The sequence below is a fragment of the Eumetopias jubatus genome, unplaced genomic scaffold, assembly GCF_037043125.1.
Source record: "Eumetopias jubatus isolate StellerSeaLion01/CBP00866 unplaced genomic scaffold, mEumJub1_p1.0 scaffold_9, whole genome shotgun sequence".
Taxonomy (NCBI): Eukaryota; Metazoa; Chordata; class Mammalia; order Carnivora; family Otariidae; genus Eumetopias; species Eumetopias jubatus.
The window spans coordinates 59524912-59549832 of record NW_028274815.1 but is presented as its reverse complement, the minus strand read 5'-3'; the positions used below and the strand labels follow the sequence as shown (position 1 = coordinate 59549832).

General features: G+C 43.3%; 1 protein-coding gene and 1 long non-coding RNA gene across 10 annotated transcripts in view; one reads left to right on the top strand and one right to left on the bottom strand.

Annotated features, from left to right (window-relative positions):
* Positions 1–24921, top strand: part of EHBP1 (EH domain binding protein 1) — a 709442-nt gene that overhangs the window by 133118 nt on the left and 551403 nt on the right. For all 9 annotated transcript variants that reach the window (XM_088026509.1, XM_088026513.1, XM_088026508.1 and 6 more), the window contains one exon: positions 22869–22919. The gene's annotated coding sequence lies outside the window, so the exon portion shown is untranslated. The remainder of the gene's footprint in view (positions 1–22868; positions 22920–24921) is intronic.
* Positions 106–20472, bottom strand: LOC114198296 (uncharacterized). Its single transcript, XR_003607081.2, has 3 exons — positions 20355–20472; positions 12738–12830; positions 106–2129 (listed from the first exon to the last, which is right to left on the bottom strand). It is a non-coding gene; the product is annotated as an uncharacterized LOC114198296 (long non-coding RNA).

Sequence of the window (24921 nt, the reverse complement as noted above, 5' to 3'; positions counted from 1 at the left end):
AAAACTGCAAAATAGAAACTAATAAATGTCATTTATTTTAATATTTGTTTTATAATATTTAATATATACAAAAAGATATAAAGACTAACACACCACACAACCAGGTATTATCCACCCAACTCAAGAAATGAAGTGGTTCTAATACAACTGAAGCCTCTAGCAGGCCCATCCTGTATTTAATTTCCCTCTCTTCCTTCCAGAGGTAATAAATATCCTAAATTTGTCATTTAGTATTCTCATACATTTTGTATACCTGTGGACAATATGTAGTATTGCTTTGCATACTGTTTTATATGCATGACATCTTAATGTATGTTTTCTTATGCAACTTGCTATTCATTTCTAAAATGTTTTGAAAATCAAATGTCTGGCACCATCCTTACCTAGAAGATTTGTAATCCAAAAATGTACAATTCTATTTAAAGCAAATGGAACTCTAGGTTGGGAGTAGGGTCACCATTATTATAGCTAACATGTTTTTAGCATTTATTAATCCAGAATTTCATTTAATCCTCCTACAATAATACTCTGAAGTAGGTGCTGTTATCATCCTCAGTTACCAATGAAAAGATGGAGACACAAAGAAGCTTAGTAATTTGTCCAAGGTCATAGGGGAGCCCTACCCTGGAGGAGTCCCAAATTCTACAAAAATGATTTGATGGAAGAATGGGGAGGGTTACACAGGGGGAGAGTAAAGGCCTCTTTACTAGTTGGGTAGTTTAAACATATATTTACAAATTCTTTAATACTCCCTCCTTCAAAAAATGGAGCCTAATTACCTGACCTTGAGAGTGAGCTGTCTTGCTTATAAAATAGCGTGTGACAGGGGCACCTGGGTGGCTCAGTCAGTTAAGCGTCTGCCTTTGGTTCAGGTCATTATCCCAGGGTCCTGGGATCGAGCCCCGCATTGGGCTCCCTGCTCGGTGGGGAGCCAGCTTCTCCCTCACCCTCTACTGTTCCCCCTGCTTGTACTCTCCTGTTCTCTCTGTTTAAAAAAAAAAAAAAAGTGACAGGAATGACAATGTATGACTCCTGAGACTACATCATAAAAGGAGTTATGGCTTTCTCCTTGTTCTCTCAGTCACACACTCTAGGGGAAGCCAGGTGCTATGTTGTGAGGACATTCAAACAGCCCAATAGAGAGGTCCATGTGGCCAGGAGCAAGCCCTCCTGCTAATAGCCAGTAAGGAACTGAGGCCTTCTGTCAACAGCCATGTAAGCAAACCATCTTGCAGCAGATTCTCTGGTTCCTGTCAAGCTGTCACATGATAGACTTCTTGACTACAACATCATAAGAGACCCTGAGAGCCACTCAGCTAAGCCACTCCTCAATTCCTGCCCCATTCAACCTGTGAGCTAATGGTAGCTGTATCACACAGTTAAGTTTTGGGGTAATTTGTATAACAGTAGATAAACTAAGTTAACTTCTAAGTGAGTAGTTTTCACCTTTTGGAGTGTCACGGACCCTTTTGAGAATCTGATAAAAGCTATGGATCTTCTCCTTAGAAAAACATAAGCAGACACAAAAACAGTTTCTGGAGGATCATATATTTTGATAAAACCCATTTATGGATCTCAGGTTCAAGACGCTGTCTATAAATACTAGAATAGTCCAAATGTGAATTTTCCCCACAAAATCTCTTTCCTGTGGATGACTAACTTAAAACATTTATTCTTTCCTTTAGTTTATTTTTCTTTGAGATGGAAGAACCAGTTGAAGAAGAACTTCCCCCAACTCTCAGCCCATTCCCCCAGGCTCTTTTCACCCAGCGCATTTCAGGGAGCAAAGGGGTCAAATTAACTTTTCTCATGATTCTATTTTTATGACTCAGTTCTTTTGGAGGAGAGAGTCAAGATGACTGGAGGGATTTCCAGAAAAGCCAGAAACAGTAATTACTAGAAATACAGGAAGGAAGTGTGTTCTTGAAAGATTAAAGCTCCAGCGTTCACAGCAAGTTGAGTTGGCTTGAGTTGTATTCTCAGCACACATTGGAGCACTTGGGGGAAATCCTACTTCATTGATTCTTCATCCACTTGAGCTCCTCCATCCTTGTGTTCATATACACCCATCTCCACGTTGACATTACCAGTGCGAGGATGATGCATAGTTATTCCTCCACGTTTTCTACCTGGGGAGATAAAGAACTCGAAGGCGACACAGACACAAGAGGAAGAACAATCAAACTTCCTCTCTGACGTCAGTATCTGCTAAAGCCCTTGAAGTCATGCTTTCTGATCAAACCAAGGGCAATAATTGAAGCTCTCAGAGTGACTTCTGCTTTGGGGACCCAAGAAGGGTTCTCACTTCCATTTAAGAGCATGTTCCTCTGGGCTGCAGAAATGTAATGCAGGGAGTGTAACCTAGGAAGAGAGAGTTTGGGGCATGATCGTGCATTAATTTAGGGCCAAATTAAGACCTCCTATAAGAGTTGGATACATGGGAATGGAAACCTGGAGAGAGCTAGGTTTGGAGACCTCTGGTAGTTAAAGCCTGAGGATAGAAGAGCTTGCTCACTGAATACAGAACCCTGACCCCTTACGGGGGGAGGAGGAAGAGATAGATGCCCATTAACGAGTGAGAGGAGCTAGTGGGTGGCTGGCAGAAAGAACTGGGAGAGGAAAATGTGTGAGGAATCAGGGGAGTGGGGGTTTAAAATGGAGAAAATGTGGAGTAGTTTCACATATGAGCAGAGGGATTCGGCAAATGGGAGGTGAAACACGTCACTCCTATTTGGCGTGAGTAGGGACTCACTGGTGGTCTAGGAAAGAGCCTTGTCTGTGGAGGGGAGGGGGCAGAAGCCTGATCAAGCAAGCAGAGGAGGGAATGAACTGAAAGAGTGGTTCACAAGAAGATGGCTAAACATAGTCACCCAAGATCTGACATCAGATAAGGCGGAGACATCAGCCCCCACTGTGGGCAGTGGTTCTAAAAGGCCGTGGGAAGGCTGTGGTGAAAGCAGATTCATTTTGCTGCTTGTTCATAATCAACTTTCAGTGAATGACTAAAATTATATTTTTAATAAACCGAGGTAGCTCTCTAGAGATGTAAACTTTGATGTGGAGAAAATGCACCTCAGTGAGCAGAAGTAAGTAGAACGGAAGCCATCTGCCCAAATGACAATGATCAGAGAAGAAAGAGCCCTGCCAGGCACTGGGACACACAGGAGAAGCTGATCCTGACTCCCAAGAGCTATAGGGTGAAGGGTGTGGGAGGAGATGCAGGTCGTGGTGGCAGGAGATAAGCTGGTCTCTGCTGCCTTGTCTAAATGGATATAAGCTCGGAGACACTCAGCCTCTCTGAATAATTAACACCAGCCTTAGATGTATGTAGGGAGGAAAGAGGAGGTGGACAGATTGCAACTGACAACTCTAGGACCTAGATTCAGAACAACAAAGAACCTAAGACTTATAGTATTGTTATTTGCAATATATTGATTTCCTGGATGTTTTAACAAGTAGTTTTCTGTCTGTTAATAATCTTTCTAATTAAAAAAAAAAAAATGAGTATAGACAACATTTTCCAAGAAACACACCTGCCCGTGTGTTTCTCAGTGCTCAGCATTCACTGAAGACCTCTACCTGCCTCTCCAGCTGTGTTACTGGGACAGCCTGTCTGGGGATTCTGGCCCTTCGAGACACTGGTTGCATGTGGTCTTCAGCCTTTTGGCAAAGTCCGGTATGCAAGTCCTACATGCCACACTGCCTTAGGCCAGCATTTGGGTTTAGATGACCATCTCGGGGTCTCAGGCCTCACAAGGAGTGCTTGCCTGGGCTGGGACCCCCTTCATGCTCCAGACATCCTACCACTGCCCTCCTGCTTGTCCCTGCACCCCTGCTGCTGAGCTGGTATCTCCCGGTGGGACACCTGTCACATTTTCAAGGCTAGAAAGCTCAAATGTGAGGGCCAACACCAATTTTCAGGAAGTCAGGCCAAAAGCCCATGACTCTTTGGTGATGTGCTCAGTATTACAAAGCCCCAGCTGCCTTCTAAGTTTTGAGAAAGTCCAACATTTGCTTTACTGTGACATCGAAGAAGCCAGTGCTCCCAGAAGCCACCCTGGAGGTTGGCTCCATCCTTCTCGACCCCCAAGCATCAGAGTTGCCTGGGTACTGTCTTGAGCTCACAGCTGTGTGCTCAAGCTCCCCACTCCATCCTGTAAGCTGGACTTTTTCAACAGGAAAGGCATCTGGGCACATAACGGTCGTCATCATATTCATATTTTATTGTTCCTCCTCTTATATCTGGTTGCCCCCAAATGCTTGGCAGGAAATTTATCTTTTATTACTTCTCTTCCTGTATTATAATGGAAACACTGGAGGTTTCTGTGGATACAGCACGCAGGCAGCTGGAGCTTTGTAATAGAAATATGTGGTGGCATTGGAGTTGGGGAGTTTTCTGCCACAGCAACTGCAAAACAGGACCCCCAGCTGTGGGAGGGCCCCTTAACAGCCCAGGCACCTTGTGTTGGCTGTCACAGCATCCTCAGACCCCACCTTTTGCCTCCCAGACCCACTGCCTCCTAGAAGCTGAAGTTGAGTCCCACCCCCAATGCCTGCAAAGACAGCTTTTAGGAGAAAAATGTGAAACAATTTTACTGTTTTTGTTCCAAATAATGTCTATTATAAAAATTCAAGTAATACAGAAAAGTACAACAAAGAAAGTTAAAAAAAACTCACTATAGGGGCTCCTGGGTGGCTCAGTTGGTTAGGCAACTGCCTTCGGCTCTGGTCGTGATCCCAGGGTCCTGGGATCAAGCCCTGCATTGGGCTCCCTGCTCAGGGGGAGTCTGCTTCTCCCGCTGCCTGCCTCTCCCCCTGCTTGTGCTTTCTCACTCTGTCAAATAAATAAAATCTTAAAGAAAAAAAACCTCACTATAAATTCTGCTCAGAGACAACCATTCCCAACATCTATAAAACATCCTTAAAGATTCTATAGATACGTGGAGAGATAGAACAATGATAAAATTTTGTGAGATAGGACCTCACTCTGCAGACTATTCTAAATGAAATAATATTTAGTTGAATTTATTGTCAGAAAAACTGAAGACAAACTTAGAAATGACTAAATTGGTTGTTGCTTCGTAAGTTTTCAAAAGATGAGTTCTTTTAGAATTAAGAGAAAAGAAAGAAAAACATTAAGAGATTGAATTTGCTATTCTCTTTTTTAAAAAACCAAGTTTCGGGCACCTGGGTGGCTCAGTTGGTTAAGCGACTGCCTTCGGCTCAGGTCATGATCCTGGAGTCCCGGGATCGAGTCCCACATTGGGCTCCCTGCTCAGCAGGGAGTCTGCTTCTCCCTCTGACCTTCCTCCCTCTCGTGCTCTCTGTCTCTCATTCTCTCTCTCTCGAATAAATAAAATCTTTAAAAAAAAACAAGTTTGTATGTCAACGATACACACAAATTTTTAAATAAAATTTAAGCTTAAGAAACAAGACAAGTGTCAGTTTTAAGTGGCATCTCTTGACTTCCTGCTAACGATAAGGAATTACACTTATACTTTATCCCATTCCCCTACTCTGTCTCTTGATTTTTATTATGTTCTATCATCCATGTTTACCTCCCTTCATTTTGTTCTCTAACCATACTTCTTACTGCTATTTAGTTTTAGCTCTATATTTAATGGACTCAGTGCTCACCCCTTTGTGTTACCCCAATGTTACAGGTTCAATTGTATCCTCCCCCCAAAAATGTATGTTGGAGTCATAATTCCTAGTTCCTCAGAATGTGACCTTATTTGGAAATAGAGTGTTTATCGAAGTAATCAAGTTAAAATGAGGTCATTAGAGTGGGCCTTAATCCAAGACTACTGGTGTCCTTACAAAGGGGAAATCGGACATGCACAGAGAAAAAATTGTATGAAGAGACATAGGGAAATCACTATGAAAATTAGAATTATGCTGCCACTGGCCAATGAACATGTGGGGCTTTAAATGCTGGAAAAGGCTTGGAAGGATCTGTCTCTAGCTCTTTCGGAGGGAACATGGCCCTACTGACACCCTGATTTCAGACTTCTAGACTCTAGGACTGTGACACAATGATTTCCATTGTTCTAAGCCATCCAGCTTGTGGCACTTTCTTGTGCTGGCCCTAGGAAACCCATACACTTAGGTTTTCTATTCTAGAATTTATTTTGACTCATCCCTTGGTTGGATAGGTTTCATTCATAAGTTGTTTTTCCAAGATGATTTCCTGGGTGCTTTGGTCCCTATGGTTTCACATGTCTGAGAATGCTTGTCTGTTGCCTTTGTGCTTGAAGGTAACCTGGCATGTACACAATCCTTGAATCATGTTTTCTTTCCTTCACACCTTTTTAAACGTTGGTCTGCTGTCTTTCGGCATTGAGATGAAGCTCAAAGAAATTTGATTTTTCTCTCTGCACGTGGTTTATTAACTACATGGCCATCCATGTGAGATTTTCTTTATCTTTGGTGTTGCATAACTTCATTAGGCTATATGTTGATGATGTTGAATAGTCTATATCAATTTTTCTTGGGATGTATATGTCCTTTTGATCTGTAGATTCAAGTCATCCTTATTTCAAGAAAGTCCTCTTCTATTTTTGAAAATAATGTATATTTAATTCCTCTTATTCTCCTTCAGAAATTACTGTTCTCCTTCAGAAATGCCAAGGATCCCTATTATTGGTCTTCTATTACAATAGCTCAATTGAGCTATGAAAAAATAAAAAGGAAGAAAGGAAGGAATCTCCCGGAAGGCTTATTGAACAGTTTGCTGGGCCCCACCCTAGCATTTCTGATTTAGTATATCTGGCGTAGGACCAATATTTTACATTTCTAAGTTGCTCCCAGGAAATACTCATGGTTGGTGTTCCACACTTTGAAGATCACTGTGTACAAGATTTGGCAAACAGCTTTGTAGTGACATTTGTCTTTGTTTGCCGTGACAGTTTTATGTATTAGCTAGATTGGTCAAGGCATGCCCAGATAGTTGTTAACACATTATTTCTGGGTGTGCCTGTGAGGGTGTTTCTGGAAGAGATTAGCATTTGAATCAGTAGACTGAATAAAGACCAACAAGGTGGGCATCATCCAATCCACTGAGGGACAAAATAGGACCAAAAGATAGAGGAAGGGTGAATTTGTTCTTTTTGCTTCAGCTGGGACATCTGTCTTCTCTTGCCCTCAGACATTGGCCCTCCTGGTTTTCGGGCCTTTGGACTTAGACTGAATTACATCATGGGCTTTTCTGGTTTTCTACCTTGCAGTTGGCAGACTGTGGGACTTCTTGGTCTCCATAACTGTGTGAGCCAGTTCCTATAATAAATCTCCTCTTCTCTTTATATCTAATCAGTCTGTCATCATCTATCATCTCTTGGTTCTATTTCTCTGGAGAATCAAGACTAATACATCTGTCCAGCATCCCAACACCCTTGTTACTGTGAGACATTCTCTATATTCTATGGAGCCAAGACTGCTTCCCACCACAGAAAGAGTGCAGTCTGCTTTTTCTTGCCCCCTAGCAGCTAGAGTGTGAGCTTGTGGCCCAGACTTGGCCAGTCAGATGCCCCACTTAGACTTGAATTGTGAGGGGCTGTGTAGGAATCCAGAGCCTGAGGCCCCAGCAGGAGGAGTCCTAAGGACCAGAGCTGACAGAGCAGCTGTAATGACCAGCTGCAATGGGCTCAGCAGTGGTCATGGCAGATGTGCCCTGTTGGTGGGCCCCAGAGTTCTAGACTGTCTGCTCCTGATGTATCATCTTGATAGTCATCTTCCTTTGGCTCCTGTTCAAACCTGGTACTCTAGCCCTGGTGCTGATCCTATGAGCTACTGATAGTTATCTGTTAAGAGTTGAGTTGTGTCCCCCCCGAAATTCATATGTTGAAGTCCTAGCCCCCAGTACCTAAGAATGTGATCTTACTTGGAGATGGGGTTGTTGTGGAAGTAATTAGTTAAGATGAGGTCATAGTGGAGTAGAATAGGCCTCTAATCCAAAGTGACCATTGTCCTTGTAAGAAGAGGAAATTTGGACACAGATACATACACAGAGTGCCATGTGAAGATGAAGGCAAAGATCTACAAGCCAAGGAATCCAAAGATTGCTAGCAGACCACTGGAAGCTAGGGGAGAGGCATGGAACTAATTCTCTCATGGCCTTCCAAAGGAACCAACCCTGCCAACACCCTAATTTCAGACTACTAGCCTCCAGAATTGAGACGGTGTCTGTTGCTTAAGCTAGTTTGTGGTACTTTGTTATGACAGCCCTAGCAAACTAATACAATAGCCTATGTAAATTTTGTTTCCACTTAAGTTAGTCTTTGTTGTTTGCAGCTAAGATCCATGACTAGTATAAGCTCTCAAGTACGAGGTGTTGGCAAATCACCAGCTATGGAAGTATGTACAAATAAACAGAGGGTGTAAGGAAAGGAGTCAATGAACAATCTTCAAGAGTAGTACTAATTTATTGATGTCCAAGAGGGAGTGAAAAATCTACAACAGATGGGAACAAAGGGGTGGTGGTTGTGGGGGAGCACAAGTCCTGATCAGGGTTGCCATCTGTCTGAGGCCTGGTGCAGAGATCTATAATTCCAAGGAAACTAGATGATGCTTGATGGTGCATAAGGATGGAAACAGGGTCTAAGCCAGTGAGATTAGTAGGACTATAGCAAGAGAAGTCAGACTTCCCAAGGATTCAAGGATCCAGAAAGAGAGATATGCCCAAGTGCCAGACATCCAGGAAGCTGCCATCAGAAAATATCCCTAGTATGGAAGTTAATGTTGACCTCCAGCCAGTCTAAACAAAGGACAGTAGCAGACTAGCTACAGATTGACCTGTAGGTGGGATGAAGCCCCCTCATGGCTGCAGTGCCAGATGATCTTTTAGGTGGCTGGCATCAAGGTTTTTGTTTTGTTCCTGCTTTTAATAACAATGCTTCTGCTTTGTATGAAAGGTAAAGCCAGCTCTGTTTTAAAATAGCTCTGTATTTTGTTATTGTAATATATTTCTATTTCCCCCCTCCCGCTTTTTTAAATGAGAAGTACCTAGTGAATTTTATCAAAGGCTGTTTCAGCATCTGTTGAACTCATTGTATTTTTCATTATTTAATCCAGTGATGTAGGTGGTATTACTAATACTTGCCTTTGTGTCAAACATTTCAATCATTCTTAGGATAAAGCGTCTTTGGTCATGGTGTAATGTTTCCCATAACATATTAATGAAAACCATTTTATGTATATAATTTTTTCTTTCTAAAAATTGAATTTATTTAAACAAAAACAGTTTATCCCTTTTCCTGACCTCCACTCCCTGCCTCTGGCAGCCACCAATCCTTTCTCTGTATCTGTGAGCTTGATCATTGATTGACTGATTCACATATAAGAGTGATCAGATGATATTTGTCTTTCTCTGATTTATTTCACTTAGCATAATGCTCTTGATAAAATGTCTTGTATATTTTAATGTAAGATTTGTGGATGGCTTATATCTATAGGTGAATATTTCCTAGAGCAGTGCTGCTTACACTTTTTCTTATTATTTCCCATCGAAGGAGAACTTTCAAGCGTTTTTTTTCTTAACTGTGCCTCCATGTAATTTCAGTGCCACAGATATGCTATATATCAGTATATCTACTATATATACTCTATGTATATCTGCACTTTCTACATAAAAAAGCGGAAGTTTTTTTTAGCCCCCTCAAGAGCCAAATGGCTCCATTGGGATGCGTGGCGCTATTACTGCACTGAAAACACATTGCCACACAAGCCTATTCTTTATTTGTGTGTTATATTTATTAGATTTCAGGACCAAGCCGTAGGGAGGTTTACATCTTGGAATGAACTATGCAAAAGGCCTTATTTTTCAAGGTTCAGAAACAAGGCATAGCAGAGATGCTTTAAGGCCATTCAATACATTTTAGTAAAGACCAAGTGTGTTCATCAGCTCCTCTCTGACCATCCTATTAAAACAGACCAAGAATTACATTGTCTTTGTCAGCACTAACAAAAATCAGTCTCAGACCTTTCCAGTTCCAGCTCAGTCCATCCCTAAGAGAGCTTTCACCAAGCAAGACATCATCAAGTGTAGCCCATGATCCCTTTCTTCACAGCATCAATCATAGACAGGCCCTTCAGCATATGACTCAGAATATCTGTAACAGTTTTGCAAGGGCAGCTTATAAGACAGGAGAGAAGACCAAAGGGCAAGGGCCTAAAAAGTCACTAGATCCCTAAAGCGGAATGTATTGCACATACAGCCTTAGCAGGAGAGCATGACCACCAGGGAGAGAGCAAGACACCATTGAGGCAGCTCCTTGTCAAACCAAGAAAGTAAAGCCAAGGACTGACAGTACAGTAGTTGGGTTTAAATTGAAGGAAAAGAAGTGGAGAGCAGAGGTTGGAGTGACAAGCTGAGCTGTAGATTGGGATAGCAATGTGTGCATAAGGATGAGAGTCTGAGGCTTTGTTCCTGAAGGTTTATTTTGCCCCCACACATGAGTCTTTTGGATCTTCAGCCTTGTCTTAAAGAGACAGAACTTCTGTTTGCCACTTTTCCAGGTAGGTAATGAGCCTTTGAAAGTTTAAGAGGGTTTAGCATTCACCCATATTGTGGTGGATGCACCGAAGGCGATTTCCAATGAGTAATGCTTCTAGATAATCAATCCTCTCCCATTAAATGCCAGTGGAACCTCTGATTTGCTTCTAACCAATATGCCATGGCTAAGGTGATGAGATATCAGTATTTGATCACATTCATCATAAAGACTGTCTAAGCAGACTGGAAAGATTTTCTTGCCTTGAAGAAGCAAATTGCCATGTTGTGTACTACCTATGGAGAGGGCCACATGGGAAGGAACTGCAGGTGGCCATAGGACCTGAGGATAGCCAACAGTCAGTGAGAAGCAGGGCCCTCAGTCATACAGCCACTAGGAAATGAATTCTGCCAACAACCAATGAGCTTGGAAGTTGATTTTTCCTCAGTCAGGCCTCCATATGAGAACATGGTACAGTCAACACCTTGAGTGTCACCTGGGAAACTCTGAGCCATGGGCCCAGCTAATGCACCCAGACTCCTGAGCCAGGAAAACTATAAGATAATAAATCTGTGTTGATTTAGGCCAGTGAGTTTGTGGTAATTACACAGCAATAAAAAACGAACACATGTATATATGTACCTGGACACTTCTAGTTGAATAACTTCCCATATGTTTTCCCCCTTCTCAAGTTATTATTTTAATATATATTAGATTAAGTTTGGAGTTTTATATTATAAAAAAGTTCTTCTTTTCATTTGTATGTTCAAATGTTATTAGCATATATTTTTATGTTCTAATTTATATTTTAAAAAGTTTTTAAAGGTTTTATTTAAGAAAGAGTGAGAATGAGAGAGCACAAGTAGGGGGAGCAGCAGAGGGAGAGGCAAAGGGCATTTCAAATGTTATTGAATTATAGTTTTAAACACTTGGCTTTTGGTTTTATTTATTGAGCCCATTGAAATTATTTTTCATTTTCAAAATTATTTCCTTCTGTTTTTATCATACTTTTTTCCCTTTTTTGGGAGCAGGGAGAGGGGCAGAGAGGGAAGGAGACGGAAAGGGAGAGAATCCCAAGTAGATTCTGCACTAGGCACAGAGCTGATGAGGTGGGGTGCTATGTCGGGGCCCGAGTGGAGGCCCAGTGCAAGGGCTCGATCCCACGACCCTGAGACCATGACCTGAGGCAAAACTAAGAGTCAGACACTTAACTGACTGAACCACCGAGAGGCCCCTATTTTTTTCCTTTTTAGTTCGGCCTGTCTTCCTATTCCTTTCTAATATCTTCAGTTGAATTATTTATAAAATGTTCTCTTTTTATCAACCACCAAAAAAGAGAGCACTTTAAATCATAAAATTTCCTGAAAGTACTGCTTTGAACACATTCCACAGGGATTACTGTGGTATATTTTAATCATTATTGTCTTCTGAATAAACTCCTTTGGTGTTCTTGAGTTCCTTTCCGATTCAATTGTTGATTCAGTAAGAATTTTTAAATATCCAAGTAGTTGGCTTCTTTTTATTTGTTTTGCTTGTTGCTTTATATTTCATTTTATTGTGGCCAGAGAACTTAGCTTGTATCATTTCTGATCTTTTTGAACTAGTTGAGATGATGTTTGTGGCCTGGTAGATGTGATATAGGAGACCATATGGACAATTGCTGTGTACAGTTGGAAATCATATATAGTACAAGTTATCCACTAACTCTATTTCAAAATACTTTTTCTCAGCTGGGACAGCCTTAAGGTCCAAACTAAGGGTTGCGGAACATCCATGAGTGCAGTTACTAGGGGGGCACTGGTTCCACGCAGAGCTAAGAAGGACAGCATTCAAACAACTTACAAGTTTCTGAAATAGTTAAGGTAATAGCTGGCATGACAGGCCAGAGATCCGGAGAAACAGTGTGTCACCTGCACAACAAGGCAAGCATCCAACTGTAAGCAAGCAGAGAAGTCAAAGAGGGAATAGAGAGAGAGATATGGATCTCACCGAAAATCCTGATACTATGTAGGATTTGGGTTGGCTGCGTACAGCAGAAAATTCTAATAATAGTAACTTACATAGCTAAGGATTCTCTTTCTAAGACATCTGACAGCCCAGGGCTGGAATAGTGGCTTCACAGAGTCCTTGGGCACCCACATTCCTTCTCTCTTTCTTCTCTACCAGTCTCAGAATTGACTGTTGGAGCTCAGCCACCATATCTGCATTCCTGGAACAGGAATACAAAGAGGGAAAGGACAAAAAGCTCACCTTCCAGTTGAATCAACTCCCTGCGGAAGTCTTTCTGCAAGCTTCACATTTCCATTTCCATTCTTTGGCTGTAGGTCACATGACGAGTCCTAACTGCAAGAAAAGCTAGGAAATGTCATCCTTTAGCTGGGTGTATTAGTACCCTGAACGAAATCAAAGTCATCTGTTCCTAAGGGAGAAGGGGAGACTAGATAGTGGGTGGGCAGCTAGCAGAATCTGCCACGTTCCCCAAGGTGGAAACCATGCCTGGTCTACCCGGACTTCCCCAATTCCAGGCACATGGTGGGCCTTTCGTAAATATGTATTGACTTAGACTGGAGTGCTTTAGAAAGTTAAGTCTGAATTCATTTTAAATAGAGTGGGCCCAGCTCCTGAGTAGACATGCATACCGACTACTATTAACTGAGCTCAAACTCTGTGCCAGGCAGTGGGCGGGGGCAACCAATAGAACCTTTGCAACAGTTCCTTGCATACTCTGGAAATGCAAGGCTTGGAATGTTGAGTAAACTTTCCCAGAGTCCTACAGGGAGCAAGTGGTAGAGCTAGGGCTAGACGAGGTGTTTCTGGTTTTATATTCGGAATGTCTCCACTGTACTGTCTTTCCTTATTTGCTTTTTGCTGGTTGCCTTAGCTCATGTTGCTATAATAAAATACCATAGACTGGGTGGTTTGAACAGCAGACATTTAATTCTCACAGATCTGGAGGCTGGGAAGTCCAAGATGAAGATGGCAGCAGATTCGGTGTCTGGTGAGGACCGCTTTCCACCTTGCAGACACAAGCTCACTGTGTGCCCACATGGCCTTTCCTCAAGTGCTCATGGAAAGAGAGCTCACTCCCTTCCTCTTTTTAGAAGGGCACTAATCCCAACCCGAGGATTCCACTCTCATGATCTCACCTAAACCCAATAACCTCCCAAAGGCCTCACCTCCAAATACCATCCGACGGGGGGGCTAGAGCTTCAGCATATGAATTTTGGGGTGGGGGGACACAAACACTCAAACTGTTCGTTGATATGTGTAGGACAGATGCTACTTGATATGTAATCTGATATACATTTTCTACATTTTCCTTACTAAGATAACTAATTTTGTTCAGGATGGCAATGCACCCAGGTAAAAATACTACCTCACCTGCAGCCGGTAGTGGCCATGGGACCGAGGTGAGGCCCAGTGAGCTGTAAGAGAGGCTATTGGGTGGAGTTTCCAGAAAAGCTGTTGCTTTCCTAATTAAGAGAGACTAGTTCAGCTGGCACATGACTTTGACCTTCAGTCCTACCCCTTTTTCCTGCCTGGAAGGCAGAATCAATGGCTGGAGGCACAGGGGCCATCTTACATACTGAGGTTGTAAAGGAGGAAAAAAAAACCTTTTTCTTCCTTCTACTTCCTAGGTTCTCCAGCTGGGGCACGGTAAATTTGACAAAAGACAGAGTCACAAGAGAAAACCATCAGACGTTTAATGAGCATGTGCATCGTGCATACATACGGGAGTACTCAGAGATGAGTAATTCAAAGAGGTAGTTACAACTTGGTCTTTATTAACATCTCAAGAAAAGAACAATAAATTTTTAGAGAAGTGACAAGAGGAAGGAAGAAGACTGAGTTTCTAGGGCAGCAAACTGTGTGAAGGTAAACATATGAGGGAAAGTAATGGAAGATAAGGGCTAGTCAGTAAGGTCGTTACATAGATTCCTCTGGTGCTGTCTCTAGGCGGGTTAGGGTTTAAGCTGTCTCCAGTGATTAACTTCTGTCCTTGTGGTAGAGGGGACACCTTTGCAAATTTATGTCCTGGTTTTAGGCAAGTAGGGGGAGGGCAGAGGACTTTTCTTGTATTTACTTCTCAATTGCCTTTAGCTCAAAATAATCTTTATGCCAGAGTGGCGTATTCTGCTACACTTCAAGGTCAAGAACAGCTCGCCGCTGTAGCAAAGCATGAAGTTAGGAGGAGCCTGGATACTTGATCACTTCCACCGCCTCTGCATTGGCCCTGGAGGCCTTGTGCCAGACTTCTTGTTACTTGGGGAAAATATTCCATTCGATTCAGCGGCCATGTTTACATTTCTGTTGTGCAACTGAATTCAAGCCTAGCTGAGGGTGGAACAGCAAGATCTCTTACGACAATTGTGTTTTCCGGAATGAAATTTCCTTGTTTTTATGCCTATTTTTGCTTTACTTATTTTGCAACAATATATTGGGGTCCTATGGTGCTCAAAGCCCCTAATACTTTATTACTATTATTTTTTTAAAGATTTTATTTATTTATTTGACAGCAAGAGAGAGACAGCAAGAGAGGGAACATAAGCAGGGGGAATGGGAGAGGGAGAAGCAGACTTGCCGCTGAGCGAGCAGGGAGCCCGATGCGGGGCTTGATCCCAGGACCCTGGGATCATGACCTGAGCTGAAGGCAGATGCTTAACGACTGAGCCAACAAGGGACCCAAAACTTTGTTATTGAACATATCCTTTCCATTCTATGATGATCTTTCTCATTCTTTTGAATACTTCTTGCTTTTATTTGGTAGGCAGTGAAAAGCAAAAAAAAAAAATTTCTCAGAGAGAGTTAAAAGTTCTGAGTGTTGTTAGGACTAAATATAGAAAAGAAAGTGTTTTTTGTTTGTTTTTCTTATTATCTATCTTTAGAAATTATAATTGAATGAAGAAATAAATGAATGGATAGCCAACTAGCCAGATTTCCATTTTAACAGAATAACTAAACTAGTAGATACAGAGTATAGCAAATTACAATGTATCATGTTTTAGCAAGAGATGGGACAGACACTATTCTCTGGACTAGATGGTGGAATGTAAACCATATGATCATGTAGTTTCATGCATATTCGGCTGATTTCCTAGATAGATCTGGAGATTGTGGATTTCTGGGAGACAAAACTTAACTTCACGAGTTTATCTACCCGTGATGCATGAACTTCCTATGCTCCTGGATCCAAACATAATGTGCCACAAATATTAAGACATTTAATAACTGGCCTTTGAGAGAAATCAGTTACTATAAGGAAAGGACCTATTATACATACACTTAAAGTACACCATAAAGCACTCTAAAGAATGGTCAAAACAAGCATCAGTCAACTAGCTTAAGAAATTAGCCATAAAGGGGGCACCTGGGTGGCTCAGTTGGTTAAGTGTCTGACTCTTGGTTTTGGCTCAGGTCATGATCTCATGATCGTGGGACTGAGCCCCACATCGGGCTCTGTGCTCAGCATGGAGTCCACTTCACGTTCTATCTCCCTCACTCTCAAATAAATAAATAAAATCTTTTAAAAAATTAGCCATAAAGGAATGGAATTTTCACCTTATTTCTTTTTTTCCCAGTTTTATTGAGAAATAATTGACACACATTACTATAAGCTTAAAGTGTACAGCATGATGGTTTGATTTACATATATTGTGAAATGATTGCCACAATGGGTTCAGCTAATATCCCTCCTCCTCTGTAAATACAGTAAAAAGAAAATAAAAGGAAAAAAAAGGAAAACAATTTTCTCTTGGTGATGAGAACTCTTAGGATTTACCCTCTTAACAACTTTCTTACATGTCTTACAGCAGTATTATAGCTCTAGTCATCGTGTTGTACATTACATCCTAGTGCTTATTTCTCTAATGACTGGAAGTTTGTACCTTTTAACCACCTTCCTCCAATTCCCCCGCCCCCACATCCCACCTCTGGTATCTACAGGTCTGATCTCACTTTCTATAAGTTTGACTTTTTTTTTCATTAAGTTAATTGCCCATTACTGCTGAAAAAAATATGACTTACCATACATACTTACTTGCAAGGTACAAATAAACAAGAGACATAATGGAAAAGAGGCAAGGAAATATAAAAATTGAAACAAAATATGAACCCAGGAAATGACTAAACATAATGGTAAATGAATGTAGTCATAATTCTTCTACTAAAAACAAGAGCCTCAGTTCAGATTGAAAAATACAATCCATTAGTAAATTAATTATGAAGCGCACTCAAATGTTTCTTAAAAAGACAAAATCCAGAAAGTTAGATGAATATTTCCATCAAAATCAAACAGAAGGAAAGGAGAATTTCCAGAATCAATAGTGGTCTCTGAGTGTTCTTCTCCTCTGTCCAGTTCTCTCACAGGAAAGAGACCACTGCCCCCAAATGGGCTCGGCTCTGAGGTGTGTTGCAAGGGGGTTTTTAATGGTTCCCCAGAGGCTCCCATGTGTGGTGGGTACAAATCTCAGTCTGCAAACTCAAGTGTCAAAGAAACCTAAACTTCGGGGCGCCTGGGTGACTCAGTCGTTAAGCGTCTGCCTTCGGCTCGGGTCGTGATCCCAGGGTCCTGGGATCGAGTCCCGCATCGCGCTCCCTGCTCCGCGGGAAGCCTGCTTCTCCCTCTCCCACTTCCCCTGCTTGTGTTCCTGCTCTCGCTGTCTCTCTCTGTCAAATAAATAAATAAAATCTTAAAAAAAAAAAAAAAGAAACCTAAACTTCTCTGTTTTCCTTACTACAACTGGACTTACAATACAGGCTCCCGTTCCAATCAAGGAATCCTGATCTTCAAACTAGCCATTTGGAATTTGCCCCCTTTTCCCTGGGTTGTCTAGTTCTGGAGGACTTCCCATGGCATGGGGGTAGAGCAGGGCAGATTCTCCTTCGTTGCTGTGGAGATGCAGGGTCCCTCAGGACGGGGCATCTCTCTACCTCTGTGCTGCGTTTGAGTACTGGCAAAATCCCTCCGCCAGGCCTCAACAAGCTGCACACCCTCCTCCCTTCTCTGGAGTTTTGCTACCTCTCTGAATGGGATTCTTTCTGGAAAGTGAGGCACAGGGCCTGCTGCTCGCAGATCCTCCACGTTCATTTGGGATGTTGCTCTTTCCTTGGGGCCTGGCTCAGCACAGAGATCCCTGAATCCTTTCATCCGTGATCACTAACATCTAAGCCTAAGGAGGCAAATTAGTAGCACACAGGTCAAATCCAGTCCAGCAGGTATTTTCTCTGGCTCAGACAGTAAGATTCTTTTGAAAAGATTATGAACATTTCTTTTTTGAGGTAGAGCTTTAGCTTTTAGATCCAACTACCAGTTAATAGGAAATGCAGAAAACAGAGAAGCATGTTAAATGACCCCAGCAAAACCCAGACTGTAGGAAATTGTATGACAAAAGACTTGGTTTCTTTAACAAATACACTGCAAGGGACAGAAAGCTGAGGATCAAACCTGTAGATGAAAAGAAACTTAAAAACACCAATCACTTGCAATGCATATACTTTGGATCCTGTTTCAAACAAACTGTAAAAAATAAAGTAATAGAAAATAAACATTTATGATCTTCCTGAGAAAATTGTGAATTTTCACACTGACAGGCTATTGTCTGATGTGAAATTATTGGGGTTTTGTTTAGTTATGATATTGTGTTATAGTTAGAAACATGAGTCCTTATCTATACAAAGAAAACGGTGTGTCTAGGATTTACTGCAAAATAATTGAAGATGGGGGAAGTGGGTGGGGTTATAGATGAAACAAAATTGGCCATTATGGAAACTTGGTGATAAGTACAAGGAAGGTCATTAATTTGTTTATTTTTGAATATGTTTGAAGTTTTCCATAGTAACATTTTTTTTTTAAAGATTTTATTTATTTATTTGAGAGAGAGAGAGAATGAGAGATAGAAAGCACTAGAGGGAAGAGGGTCAGAGGGAGAAGCAGACTCCCTGCTGAGCAGGAAGCCCGATGTGGGACTCGATCTTGGGACTCCAGGATCATGACCTGAGCCGAAGGCAGTCGCTTAACCAACTGAGCCACCCAGGCGCCCTCCATAGTAACATTTTTTTAAGGGGAGTTTCCACATGAAAAAATCTGGTTTTGGATTCTCTTGAAAAAATGGAAAGATCTGCCATATTGCAGCCAGAGTTGAGAAGTGTTAGAGGAAGGTGGCATCCAGGAAAACACAGTCCCTGCCACTCCCCATTGACCTTAAACCTGGCTCACTTGCTGTGTTTATGGTACCTGACTCAGCCATCAGTGTTCTGATCCACAACCCAACCCGTAGGAACTTTCCTTCCAACACTCTCCTCACCCAGTGCACTCCCTGTTGTTCAAGTGGGGCTGGGCCAAAGGGGGTGCCTGTTTTTTCTCTCCTTTTCATGATGTTTTTCCCCGAAATCCCTTTTCTGTGCTATGAATCCTTTTTGGTCCTCCACTGAGTCTAGGATTTTGAAACTCCAAAGCCAGAAGGAAACACTCGTCCCTCCTCCCCATCTTCTGCTTTTGGTCAGAAGCAGAAGTGAGATGCGGGGAGTGAGAACCTGACACTGAATGGGGAAACAACAGATGTGGATGGAAAGGAAAAATTGGGGAAATTTTGGTTACAATGTAGATATAGGTCTTATATATATCAGATTGGCAAATATTAAAAGGTTGGATAATATCAAGTGCTGCCAAAGGTAAAGGAAAACAAAGTCTCATGGGAATGTTAACTGGTATAACTTTCTGGGAAGTGGTTTGGAACTGTTAAGTGAAACAATATAGGTAGATCCTAGAACCCGGCTCTCCTGGAGGCTGAGCCCAGAGAAACTCTTGCCCAAGGCCCCACAGAAACACATGTGAATATGTTCTTATAGAATCATTTGTAATAGTGAGGATTTGGGAACACCTAGAAATTTATTAATAGGAAAGCAGATAAATAAAATGTTATATGAAATGATGAGTACTATTCAACAGATAAAAGAAATGCTCTGTTCCATGTTTACTCATATCAACTTGGAGCCATCTCAAAATCTCATCTTGACTGAACAGGAGTGAGAAGAGAATTAATATATATATATATATATATATATATATATATATATATATATATATATATATAAAGACTGCTTCAGTGTATTTTAAAAAAATACACACAAAATAATACCAGTACTGGGTCTGGATACAATAGTAAAATGGATTGGCAGGACACAGATGACAGCAATGGTAAGAGGAGAAAAATGAAGCTGGGGATGGGACAAAGGGGAGAAAAAAAAGTAAAATAAAAGTGAGCCCTGCATATGCTAATAAAGATGGTGTGCCTTGAACCAAGGAGTATGGCTAATTCATTCTTAGCACATGGTGTTTCAGCAAACAGAAAACCAAACCAAACCAAAACAAAACACCAGTTAATATTTAAAATATTAACCTGATGCATGTGGAAAGAGCATGTGAGGGAGTGTTATTCATATAACTGGAATGTGCCCAGGGGAAGCAGAGAGAGCTATCACTGAGGGGTCTAGGTAGAGTGGGGCCAGAGAGTGGCCTTGGGCTACTCCAGGGGACGTCAGGTGTCCCCAAACCTTCAGTCCCCTGTGATTCTCTCCAACAGCTGATCTCATTCTGGGGTCACCCTGTTATGGCCTTGAGTCGCTTAGTCACAGACATTCACCTCCTGGAAGCACGGCTGGCTGCTCTCAGAGAATCTGGTGGGTCACCAGGGATTGTCACCATGAGGTGCTTTCCACCTGTGGATAGTCTCAAGCTCCTCCAGTAAAGTCAAGATAACCCTGGGAACAAACACTCCTGCAGCTCCTCCCTCTTTGCAAGCCTTCAATACTGAAAGCTATTTCTCAAACACCGTGTTGTATGATAGAGATTAGAACTGTCCAGCTTACCTCGGTTGGGCTGTGGAGGGACAGAGGAGAGTGGTGCTGGCCAATAGTTCTGATACTGCTTGAAGCCCCACTCTTGGGAATGAAGGGGAGGAGGAAAGATGATGCGTTATTGCTATCTCCTGAGCCCATCCTCCTTCTCTCTCTTCCTCTTGCCCACCCTCCTTTCCTTTTACAAACCTATATTCAGTATGAATATGCATGAGGCACTGTGCTAGGCACCATATGATATGAATCTGACATTGTTTCCTGCCCTCGAGAAGATTCAAGTCTAGTGGGGAGCAAGCAGTGAGTGGGGTCAAGCATGGTAGAGATCTGTGGGAGGTAAGGATGCTTTGAGACCACAGAGGAGGACAGCTCCTTCAGATGAGAGGGTATCAGGAATGGCTTATTGCAGACAGTGCTCCTTGAGCTGAGTCTGAAAGGAGAAATGGAGTTAACAAGAAGGGGAAGGTTGGGGGAAGGGTGTTCCTGCCGGAGGGAAGAGCATATGCAATAGCTGGGAGGCATGAAACAGCAGGAACCAGTGGGAAACTATCAGTCGTTCCCCATATCTGGACTTGGAACTCAGGAAGGGTCTCGGGTGATAGGACTTAACTCATGTCCTATCTCCTCCCTGAAGTCTGCAGAACTGCCTCAGCCCCATCATGTCCCCTCCTCTATAATCTTGGGCCAACATCTTATAATTAAAAAATCGCACGTTTCCTTATTATTATTATCATCATCGCCGTCATCATTATTATTTTCGTGTGAAGGCTTTATTTCCCAGTCTTGACTCAGAGAGGGGCCCATGAGCCCTGTGTTTCTCCCACCCAGTGTCTTGCATGTAGTCTTTGCTCCACCATGGGGATGACTCGTGACCCAGTTCTGAGTGGGGATGCTTTTCAGTGAGGAGGCAGAGTAAGGCAGGGGGTAGCAGCACCAAATCCCACCCCAGTGAACTGGATTTTCATCTGAGAGGCTTCTGTAAGGGTGTACCTAAGCTGGGCTGACATCTGGGCCAGTGCCCAGATGAACCTTCTTCTGGGGCAGTGGGGTAGATGGCCTCTAAGATGGTGCCCAATGATCCCCATCTCCTGGTTGTCATGGCCTTGTGGGTGGGTGTAGTGTCCCACATTGCATCAGGGTTGATCTGTATGATCAACAGAACACAATGGAAGTGACAGTACGTGCCTTTAAGCCCAGCTCAATAAAGACATTATACTTCTGCATTCCTTTCTGTCTTGGGCTGCTCACTCTGGAGGAAGCTAGTGCCATGTCATAAAGACACACAAGCAGCCCTATCACAGGTTCATGCAGTGAGTAACTGAGGTCTCCTGCCAACAGCCATGAGAGGAGGCATCTTAGATGCAGATCCTACAGCCCCAGCCAAGCCTTCAGATGACAGCAGCCCCACTTGACATATTGATCACAACCTCCTGAGAGACCTTGTGCCAGAAGCACCCAGCTAAGCTGCTTCCAAGTTCCTGACTCTTGGATACTGTTAGAGATGATAAACGTTTATTGTTTAAGCCATGATGTTTTGGGTAATTTGTTGCCTAGTGGTAGATAACACAGTGCAGTTGGCAATTTTAAGTGGCTTTTCCTGCTTGTGTTTGGGGAGGCTTCCTGACTAGGGTTTTGCCTCCTCTGATAGGCAGAAGCCTCAGGGCTCCCAAAAGTCCATGTCCACTCACCCTGATTCCTTCCCTCACTCCTTCTCCCTCCCCAGGTACTTCCCTTGAAGGGACCAATAACTCAACAGCTGATGCACAGAAACCTCATCTGGACTTTCCCTTATCTGACTAGCATAGAGCTTTCGGAGAACCAGCTACCATCCTCAAGCCTCTAGGGAGGCCTCAGTCAGGGAGGCACTGATGGGGCACAGGGACATTCCCAAAGAAATTGGTGTAAGCCAGCCTCATCAGAACCTTCCATCCTTTGAAGCTCTAGCCCCCTCCCCCCTTTTGTTAAATTGGTATATACACACTTACCTCTGGTTTTTCAGTGAGTTACCCATTACTCGGTGCTCCTGCACTCAGTGTGTGCGCACACATCATCTTTTCTCCTATTAATCTGCTCCCTACTCTCACGCCTCAAACCTAAGTTGGTAGAGGAAAAGGTTTTCCTCGCAACACTCTCAAATCAAAGAAATCCCCAGGGGCTGTCAAATGAGAAGTTTTGAAGCCCTCCGCACTGAGTTTTTGGTCTGGTCAAAGGAACTTAACTTTAAGAGCAACCACCTCTGTAGGGGGGGATGCCCCAGGGATTCACAACCCCTTCAGCCCTGGTGCAGATGGCCAGGTGGCAAAGAAACGCACCTGCTGGGCCTGACGTCACAGCAGGGGCAACTTCTGACTTAGAGAGGCCCCTGTCTCCTGGTCTGTAGCGGCTTTCTTTTGGGTTTTGGACTTATTTAACAAACACTGAGAACTTGCCATGTGCCAGATTCTGTTCTAAGTACTTTATAAATATTAAGTCATTTAATCCTCCTAATGACCCTGTGAGGTAAATGCTCTTGTTGTTGTCATTTTACAGATACGGATCCTAAGGCCCAGAGATGTTGAGCAATTTGCCCAAGGTCACACGGTGAGTGAGTAGCAGAGTTGGGAGTCACACTCAGGTGGTGCTCAGCCCGAAGATGAGAACTGACCCAATGTCTATTCAGTGAGCATTCTGGGCCTCTGGGGTACTTTTGCTTGGCCAGAGCTCCTGGGGCTGGACAGGGTTATGTATCTGAGTTCTCACTGTGGGCAATCCAGACGTACACATCCAAGCAGGGAACTGTGTCCTGAATAAGCCAGGCCCATTCTTACTAGGGAAAACCATGCGGTGTTCATCTTCCAAGGCTAACCTCTGACCTCAAGCCTGAAGGTCGGCCTGAGCACTGTCTTGGGCAGGTCAGTCTCTCCTCTGCTTGTGCTCCTTCCTGCCTCCTCACGTTAGCTCCACCGGGTACCTGCGGGGAGGTCTCCACACTTGCCCATCTGCCTAGACCAGTGGTTCTCAACCAAGGGCAATTTTGCCTCCCAGGGGACATGTGGTGATGTCTAAGACATTTCTGATTGTCACGACTAGAAGGCTACTGCTGGCACCTAGAGAGAAGAGGCCTGAGATGCTGCTAAACATTCTAAAATGGATAGGATGACACCTCACTACAGAGGATTACCTCGACCAAAATGTCAATAGTGCAGAGGTTGAGAAACTGACCTGGGCCCATCTCACAATATCCTTAAGGCTGAAGAACCCCGCCCCTGCATACAGACATACAACGATCTGATTCCTGTTACGGTGGGGTAGTCTGGGCCCCCCCTGGGGCTCCGTGCATCCTCACTTCATCTCTTAGAGGCCACAGCAGAACATGAAAGATACAGTTTGCATAGCTGCTACAAGTTCTTGAAGATAAAATACAGATTTTGAGGTATTGACAAATGTAGCTGACATTATTTTGTACCAGGCTCTGTGCTAGGCATTTTATATATTTTGTCTTCTGTAATTCTCCTAAGCCAGTCTTAGAGGCAATTATCATCCCTGTTTCACAGACTGGGAAACTGAGGCTTGACAAGGTTAAGTAACTTGCCCAAGGTCACACAACTAATAAGTGACAGGGCCAGGTTGGTAGCCTGCCCAGGCAGTCTGAATCTAGCACTGATCTACATACGGAGGCAAAGATGAGGTAAGTTTCCAAGGAGAGCCCACCCGATGCCCACCTGAGAGCCCACCTGATGCCTCCCTGGGGACAGAGGGATCAGCCCCACTGACTCCACAGCAGGGCTGCAGCCAAGACTCTCAGAGCCAGGTGGAGTAGCTGGACCTGCGGTGGCTCTTAAAGAGGAAAGAGCAGGAGTAGAGAGAAGGGAGAGGCAGGTTGGTTTTTGTACTGGGACAGTTAAGAAAGGACCAGCAAGAAAGAGATGGGTAAGGAAGGAGGCCTGGGAGCTATTTATTATTTATTATAGCAAGGGAAAGAATGGGAGGTTTGTTTCTAAGCTATAAATACCCTCCTTTGATCCCTGTGCATATCAGGGATAAATGAGTCACTTAGACCTCAGAAATTAATGATTGTCCTAATTATTACCTCAAATGACCTTCTGACATTCGTAATTCTGATCACTCCCTGCAAAGGAGCTGTGTCAGAGTTCAGCCAGGTTTGGGGGAGGAGGCAGGACTGGTGTGGGTGAGTTTCTGCGGTGACAGTCTCAGTTTGCAGAGTTGAGATCAGCCTCAGCTCTTAAGGCCAGAGAACAGTTAAAGCCAGACCCCAACTTGGGGGGCGCTGCCCTTCTTGTGTTCGCCTTCAGGGCCCTGGCAAATCCTGAGTCTGCTGAGGCTAAGTGGGGACAGTCTGGAGGTGTTCGAAGCGTCAGGCCCAGCTCAAAACAAGAGGGCGGTTCCTGCAAAGCTGACATCCACCTTCCGCAGGGCCCCTTCCCATTCAGATTCCCGGAAGAGCTTTGAAGTTTCCTCTGTGTTTTCAGAGCCCTGATCCTACTGTACTGGAATTAGCCCGCAGCCCTGCCCCATCCCTGGGGATTGATTCCCCAACTGCAAAAATCTTAGAAAAATACTGCAAGCTCCACCCACCATCCCC